The following is an 8,535-nucleotide window of genomic DNA, read 5'->3' on the forward strand; positions in this document are numbered from 1 at the left end:
AAAAAAAAAAAGTTAGAAATTGAGGTGCCATATGATCTAGCAATCTTACTACTTGGTGTACATATATACCCTTGAGAAATAAGAACCATAAGATGAATAGATACACGCACCTCCATGTTCACAATAGCAAAATGATAGAAATAACACAAGTCCCCATGAGTGAAAAAGTAGATAAACAAATGACAGTATATACACACCATGGAATAACAAAGCCCACGACTATCAGGTAAATTCTGACTCAGAGTAATTGTGTATTCCTGCGGCTGTCCACCTGGGTGGGAGCAGATCGCCTGGATTTTCTCCTGTTGAATGCGAGGAGGACCTTAAAGCACTGGCTGCTGAAGATCAAGGACTGCAGCCTTCAGTATGGATTACAACTCAATGTAAAGGAAACTAAAACTCTCACAACTGAAACAATCTACCACATCATGATAAATGGAGAAAAGATTGAAGTTGTCAAAGAGTTCATCTTGTTTACATCCTCAGTCACTGCTCATGGAAGCAGCAGTCAAGCAATCAAATGACAAATTGCCCTGGGTAAATCTGCTGCCCACGACCTCTTTCACATGTTGAAGAGAAAGGGTGTCATTTCGAGGACTAAGGTGGGTCTGATCAAGCCGTGGTGTTTTCAGTCACCTTATATGCATTTACATGTTGGATATTGAAGAAGGCAGGTCAAAGCAGATTTGATGTATTTGAATTGAAGTGCTGGGAAAGAATACGGACCGTTGCCATGGTGTGCCATAAGAACTAACAACAATCATTTTGCTTGCACCCATAATCCACACTCGTGGCAGTATCAATCAAGAAATCAATTAACACATCGTATTGGGCAAGTCTGCTGCATGTGATCTCTTTAAAGTGTTGAAGAGCCAGGGTGTCATGTTGAGGGCTAAGACTCACCTCCCATCCCATGCGTGTGAAAGTTGGACAATAAATTTGGAAGACTCAAGAAGAAGGGATGGATTTGAATTAGAGTTAGCAAAAATGTTTAAAAGTACCATGGACTGCCAGAAGGACAAATAAATTTATTTTGGAAGAAATACAGCCAGAATGTGAATTAGTAGGTGACCAGACTTCATTCCACATACTCTAGACATGTTGTCAGGAAAGAGCAGTCCCACAAAAGGACATGCTCTTTGGTCAAGGGCAGGGTGAGGAGAAACGAGGCACACCTTCGATGGAATGGATTGACACGGCGGCTACAAAAATGCGCTCCACGTCGGTTGTGAGGGTGGCGCACAGGCCTGTGTGCTTTATTCTGTTGTACGTAAGTTTGCTCTGATGAGTTGGAACCGACTCCGTGACCCCCACCACCAACAGCATATTTCAGCTGCCTTCAAATGCACAGGAAGGCTGACAGTGAGAAGGGAGACCCAGGATGAGTGATTGTATTAGAATTGAGGGGCGGTGACAACTACTGAGGATATTGCGAGCTGTCAAAAGAATGACAGTCGGTCTTAGAAGAAGTCTGAATGGAAGGCTCCTTCTAAGCGATGATGGTGAGACTTGGCTTGCTTACCTCGGACACAGCATTGGGAAAGACCAATGGCTAGAAAAGGCCCCGTGGTTGGGAACAGAGAGCGGTGGTGAAGGTGAAGGTGAAGGTGGATCAGCATCAGAGCTGCCACAACGCCCTCCCCCAGAGCAACATCATGAGGTGAGTGCGGGACTGTGGAACATCTCCATTCCACGTACAGACACTGTGAGTTGGAGCTGAATTGACAGCAACTATAACAACCTAAGTGCAAAACAATACACTTCTCTGGGCCATAACTAAGCAGCTACCGGAGTTAATGAGGCTGATAGTAGCTGGTACGGTGAGTGACCTCCTAACCCAGAGCCCTGCTGCTGGAGAGGCAGCACCACCACCTCAATGCTGGCCTGTGCAGTGAGCAGAGTCAGCCTGGCTTTGTCCCCACAGGAAAAACGGCGATTTTTTCCTTAGTTTTCTCCCCTTCTCGCAAGAACATTTTATAGAAATTATATCATACAGATAAAACATTTTAGCTACATAATTGAGGCTAGTCTTACAACCAAGTAATTGTCTGATGGATGGGCGAGATGAGCCAGCTAGAAATTCCACTATTATCATCGATTCCCTTGGGTTAGATCATGTCCTCTTTCAATAACCTCTTTGAAAAATAAAATTCCTCCACATTTTGAAATGAATATGTATTTTACAATCTGTCCTCCAGAATTGTGCTGGATAAATGCTAGACCACTGAGGTCAGCGTATCCCCCCCCCTTTTTTTTTTGCCCTAAAATACCTAAATAACAGAGCTAAGGTTCCCAATTTAGATATTTTTTAAAAAGCAAGTTCACGTAAACTCATCAAGAGTAAGACTGTAGGATAGACAGCCTGAAGGAGGAGGATGAGAACGTCTCACGTTCCTTGAACATGCTAGTCGGGGATACGGGGTGCTGGGAAAGGTCATCGTGCTTGGTAAAGGGAGACCCCACATCAAACCCACGGCCGTGGCTGTTCTGACCTCGCGAGTCGCAGCTCAGTGACTCACGCGCTGCACTCTCAGGGCGCTTTGGAAATGGAAAGGGCACTAAAAAGGGAAAGACCTCCAAGGCGATGTACCGACACCGGCTGCCCCGGGGGTCCTACTGCAGCAACCCGCGTGAGCATGGCACAGGGCAGCGCTCCACTCCGTTGAACACGGAGTCGCTACCAATCGAATCGGACTGACGAGCCCCTCGCAACAAGAAAGAGGGGGAAACGGACCCTTGGAAGGAGCCGGAAACCGCGACTGAAGGACCGAAGGGGTGAGAGTTAATTCCATGAAAACATTCTGAGAGAAACCAGAGTGAATTGGCCTTCTAAAGGGTCACAAATAGTTTAAATGGCAAAGCATATTCCATGTGGTTTTGCCTGCTCGCCCGTTTTTTGAACGGGATAACCTCTCTGAGAGCGCACTCGCATAGCATTGTCCCACGGCCCCTTCTACGTCCAACGGGTTTTCTTTGAGAAAAGAGGACCCAGGGAGAAGACATCTGTTTCTGAATGATGGGTGAACACTGCGGGGAAGACAAATTTGGCTGAACATAAAAAATAACTTCCCGCGGTGATATCTGACCAACAGAGAAACCGGAGGTCTCGGCGCGCCCCTGAACACAGCGCTGTGTTACGTGTGTCTTCTAAGGGATTCTTCTCCTGGATAGCAGGGAGCCTTCTGGGGCCCTGTAGTTAAACCGACTTAACACTCGTTGATTTCTGAAGAGCTTATTGGAGTTCAAATACCCTCCATTTGGACTTTTAAAACAATCACACTTAATTATTGGCAGGTTGATCATTCCCTGGCACATTGTTGGCTATTTTTGTCTAAACTCTGGGAAAAAATAAAAAGTAAGCTAATTGGGTGTCAGTCTTGGTACCATTAATTAAAACTAAAGGTGTGGGACAGGTGGCCTTTGGGAAGAACCAGTTATTACTTAAATACAGGCTGTCTGCTAGCTCCAGGCTGGCCCATTCCGATCCGTTTTCTATGTTGCTGCAAGAATAATCTTTCACATTTTCAAATAGGAGCACACAACATTGTTCCTGTCTTAGAAACCCATTCCGTGGCACGATGCTATTTTCAAAGTGAAATTCAGGTTTCTAAGCATCGGAGGCAAGGTCCCATTGCTCATCCCTCGAGACTCGCCACTTTCCATGCTCTCCCTCAAAACGTGGTCCTTAGATGGACTGCATTGGTTTCGATGGTCCTGTCCTTATCTGTCCAGCGAAATCTAACACATTCTTCCAGATTCCGCTTCAAGACATGACCTTTGACAGGAGGATGTCTGTGCTCTTACAGTTTAGCCAGGGTGCTTTACAGCACCTTCCTCATCCCTAGACACGACCAGAAGAATCTTAGGGAAAAATACCTTTGGTGGCCTTCCAGCTCCGTGGGAGACAAAAAAAAAAAAAGGATCCCTAATTAATTCCACATGGAACAATGATCCCAGGGGAACTAACATATAGGAAGATTATGGTCAAGTCAGGGCGAACATAGATGTATGTCTGCTGGGGAGAGGGAAGGGCGAGCTGACAGGCAGGTGCGGGGAGGAACATCTGAGGAGGCCCTTGGGATCCCTGGGTGGGGAGGGTCTTTAGTGGCGTGCAGCAGGAGGGCAGAACGGACCTAGGGCATTGGGGGGTATCCCGGGAACCCAGGCTGGGTGCCGCAGAACACGGAGACGCAGAGTCCTGGATCTTTGGGGTGCACGTCATGCTCCGGTGGCTGCATCGGTGAGACCCCAACTGGGAACTCCACTGGGTGAACTGCACTCTACCCGAGACACACTGGTAACCTGAGGACTTCAGCTGGAAACCCACGGGGTCTGAGGTAGAAGACGACAGCTGTGCCTACAACAGTGGACTGTTGCTTGGTGAACAAACAAGGTCTTTGGTACACCAACACCCTGGATGCTGTATTAAGATACGTATTATCCAGCAATCCTGTGATGGCCATTCTGTTACATTCTACTTATGCTTGTTTATAGTAGGGTGTACCTCAGAGTTGCGTTGCCATTAAGGCTCACCCTCTTAAAGTTGTGCTATTTTCTGCCTTATTTTTTCGGTAAATGAAACCCAAGGCTGTTGAACCTACAGGGAAAGAAACTCTAACAGGGGGTTGGAGGAAGGGGGAGACAGAGGGGTAGGAGAGCTAGGAGGGAGATGATGTCAAGAAGTCCAGGAAGGAAAAGTATGTGTTGGAAAACATGTATGGTTATGGGAGAAATTGTACGATTATGGTTGACATGATTGCATTATGAAAAGCTATGACATATGTATTGGCTCCCAAGTTACAGCTAATTAAAAAGAAAACAAAAAGGCATCGATCCAGGAATGGGTTTTAGGCTTGCACCACACCCTGGTTCCAACTTAAGAACAATTTGTTCTTACATCATGGCCCTGCTACATACTCACCTTCATGAAATGATCTCTGAAGATAAGGGTGCCACAGCAAAGTATGGTGAAGAAACTAAATGGTGCCCAGCTATCAATTGGCATAGCGTCTGGGGTCTTACAAGCTTATTCACAACAAGCAGCCGTCTAAGTGAGGAGCCAACTAAGCCCAGGCGGAAGAAGCACATTAGCGTGTGTGATCCAGAGATGATAATTACAAAATTCTAATATGGTGGAGGAGAAAGCCTCAGAGCAAAGATTATGAACACCCAACTTGTGGAGGGCTACGGGGGATGCTGGGAGCCCCAACCATCTGCAGAGCATCTAGTCAGGCTTGGCCACTGACAGATCTGCTCTGGCCACAGTTAAGAGTCTCGGACAGCCTTACTAACAGGGAGAGACCATTGTAATCTTGGTGATGTTGGATCGACCTTGACTCTTAGCCAGCTGGCCACCCTATAGATGGGACCTGAACATGTTCTGGGTGCAAGTATCTCTTGCTGGTTTCATGAGAGAAATGCCTGCCTTGGCTTTTTTTAATGTGTTGGGGTTCTCTCCCTTCTTACGCATTATTTCTGTCTTTGTCTGTATACTATTATGTTGTCATCCTTACCCCCTTAGCACCATTTTGTTTTTTATTGTTTTCCGTGGGTCTCCCAGCTGTGAAGCAGAGGAGGAGTGGATGCATAATGGGAATAGCATGTTTACAAGGTGTTACAGGGAATGCAGGGATGGGGGGGTGGATGGGGGGGAGGCTACGGGGATCTTGGGAAAAAGTGGTGGAGACAGGAGGGGGGAGGGAGCACTGGAATGGACTGTCATTGCATCTTGGAGTGATTTAACCATGGGAGAGGGATATTCTAAAAAATTGATGTGGGGATGATTGTACAATTCTCCTTGACATAACTGAATGATTGAACTATTGAATTATATGATATATAAATTACTTGCCAATAAAACTGTTGAAAATATAGAGGAGGATTAAAAATAATATTAAAGTAGGGGAGGAAGGTCTTTGAATAAGTAACATAAAATAGAGAAACAATTTTAAAAAGACTTAAATCCAACTCCCTAGGTGTTTACAGATTTAATTATAATATTTTATTTTGTTTTCTTGAGCTCCCCTTTGCCATTTCGTATTCAGTTCTTTTATTTCATCATTTCTTTTATTTGCCTCGTGTCTTATAGACTATGCACAACATCCACCTGTGTGGATCATAATACCATGAATTACCTTGAAAAACATGGAAACCCCAGAACACGTCAGTGTGCTCATGCAGAACCTGCACACCATCCAGAGGCAGTTGTACGATCGGAAAGGTTTGTGTTAAGGTTGTATCCACTCACCATCCTTATTCCATCTGTATGCTGAGCAAATCATCAGAGAACCAGGGTTCTGAAAAGAAGAATGTGGCATCAAACTTGGAGGAAGGCTTATGGACAACCTGTGATATGCGATGACACCACCTTGCTTGCTGAAAGTGAGGAGGACTTGAAGCCCTTGCTGATGAGGGTCAAGGACGGAAGCCCTCAGGATGGATCACAACTTACTGTAAAGAACACCAACATCCGTACAACCGGACCAATAGGTCACATCATGATCAGCAGAAAAGATTGACGTTGTGAACGGTTTCATCTGGCTTGGGTTCACCATCAGTGCTCATGGAAGAAGCCAGCAAGAGATGAGCTAACACACTGCAGGAGGCAAACCGCCACAGGAGACCCTCTTGAGAGTGTTGGAAAGAGAGGCTGTTGCTTTGACGACTGACGGGCTCCCGACCCAATGGGAGTTTCAATCGTCTCATCTGCCTGTGGAAGTTGGACCTTGAATAAGGAAGACCAAAGAAGACTTGATGCATTTGAATGATGACGCTGATGAAGAATCTTGAAAGTAGCCGGACTGCTAAAGGAAAAAGAATAAGTGTTTTGAAGGAAGTACAACCAGAATGCTCCTTACAGGGAAGGATGGCAAGACTTTGTCTCAAGTATTTTGGACGTGTCATCAGGAGAGACCAATCCTGGGAGAAAGATAGCATATTTCGTAAGGCAGAAAGAGAGGAAGGCCTTTGACAGGTGCCTGTGACCGCAGTCTCCAGTGTAGGGATGGTTGGGAGGGGGGCGCAGGACCTGGTTGGGCTCAGTCCTGTTGTGCACAGGGTCCCTGTGTGAACACGTCGTCCCTTAACAACAAGCAACATTAGATCCAATCCTGTGAACCATTTTTAATTCTTCACGTCAAAAAATCGTATTCACAACATCTAAATACAAATGAACAACAGTAAAGATTTGTAACGTGTAGTTCCTAGGACTAGACCTGTTATCAACCACAAGAGAACATGTAAAATGGACAGTGAGTCTGAATAAAAACCACAAGCAAAAGGCTCTGCACTCGGTCAGAGAATGACGTCCACCTTCCAGTTCCATTTGTTTTACAAGCCTTATCTAGCTCTTAAACAATGGAAACACTAAACGGGATTAGTTAAATCAAATACGTTGTAGGATGACATCAACGGGATCATATAAAGGCAAATAAAAAAGTATCGTTAGTAGGTTTCTAATTTATACACATCTGGGTTCATTCCTAACAAAAGGTGTTTAGGCCCGCCTCTGTGATCAGTGGATGGCTGCAGATAAATTTTGTCAGCAAGACATTTGTCTTAGTCTCCTGAGGATCCCTTTAAAAAAACAACACACCTTTTTTTGCCATAGAAAAAAATGATTTTAAGGTCAGTGTTAATATAAAAAAAAAGTAACAAAACAAGTGAACATCTTCCCAAATCACTAAAGTTTTGCAAAATGCTTATGGAAATGCTGCCCCACAAAACAACGGATTTTAGGTGGATCAATGGTTTTCAGGGAGGTTGAGGGGACCTCGAAGATGAGCCAAGAGAGGGAGGACGATCAACCTTGATAAATGAGGAGACTGGCTGAAGCCCAGACGCTGGTATATGCCTAGAGAATTACCATCGACTTGGTAGCTACTGAAGTTCGGACCTCCACATTTTCCATTTTAAGAGAAAATCTTGACCTCAGCCAGCTTCCATCTGAATGAGCGCCAAAGGTGCTGCGTGCGGATCAGCTAGTTCAAAGGAGTGCCTTTTTCATCAGTCTTTTAAGCAAGATTGAAGCTAAGGAAACCATTTATGGAACAAATTATAACCAGGAACAAGTCTTGGAGTTGTCAATAGGATCTAATTAAGACAGTGCTTTCCAGGGGGAGAGGCTGAGCTAGCTGAGTTCAAGTCCGAGAGAGCAGGTCAGAAGGTAAGGGCACCTTTGTTTTTATTCCAAAAGAGTAATCTTGATAGAGTTTCTCAAGGACACAGGGTCATCATCGGAGCTCATTACGAAGAAAGGAGGTTTTCCAAAAAATTAAAAACTGCGTTAGTGAGAAATAGACCAGGAAAGTTGTGCCGAAGACATTGTTTCCATCACGACAATGTACCTGCTCATTCCCGTGCGTGGAAGGATTGTTCTGTGAGAATCTCACCTCACCCCACTCCGCCGACAGCCCAGAGTTTGCTCCTCGAGATTCCACTTTGTTCCAAACTCAAAAGAATCTTTAAAAGAAGTATGGTTTTAATGCCTTGGAATTGTCAAAACTGTGGTGTGAACTGAGGAGCGCAGAATTGTTT

The sequence above is a fragment of the Echinops telfairi genome, unplaced genomic scaffold, assembly GCF_000313985.2.
Source record: "Echinops telfairi isolate 266 unplaced genomic scaffold, ASM31398v2 ScPeMD7_18;HRSCAF=68, whole genome shotgun sequence".
NCBI lineage: Eukaryota > Metazoa > Chordata > Mammalia > Afrosoricida > Tenrecidae > Echinops > Echinops telfairi.